Here is a 253-nt window from a genome sequence, read left to right as displayed (position 1 = left end):
CCAATTTCACTTAAACTTTATTTTCATTCCATATTACTTGCTTACGAAAAAAAAAAAACAATAAACGTTTTCATGCGAAAATAATTATTCTACAGTGATGAAAGAAAACGGATAGAAAATATATATCATTTGCTGACCTTTGACCTTTCTTTGCATGTCTGTCAATCTCTTCACTGTGTTTACTTTCTTGCTTTAGAGGAAGTGAGTCGGTTTACTTGCGAATACACACGCACACGGCCCTTCTCTCTTCCGT

This window comes from Penaeus monodon, chromosome 15 (genome assembly GCF_015228065.2).
Source record: "Penaeus monodon isolate SGIC_2016 chromosome 15, NSTDA_Pmon_1, whole genome shotgun sequence".
Classification (NCBI taxonomy): Eukaryota; Metazoa; Arthropoda; class Malacostraca; order Decapoda; family Penaeidae; genus Penaeus; species Penaeus monodon.
The sequence above is the reverse complement of the archived record's forward strand: the minus strand, read 5'-3'. Positions refer to the sequence as shown.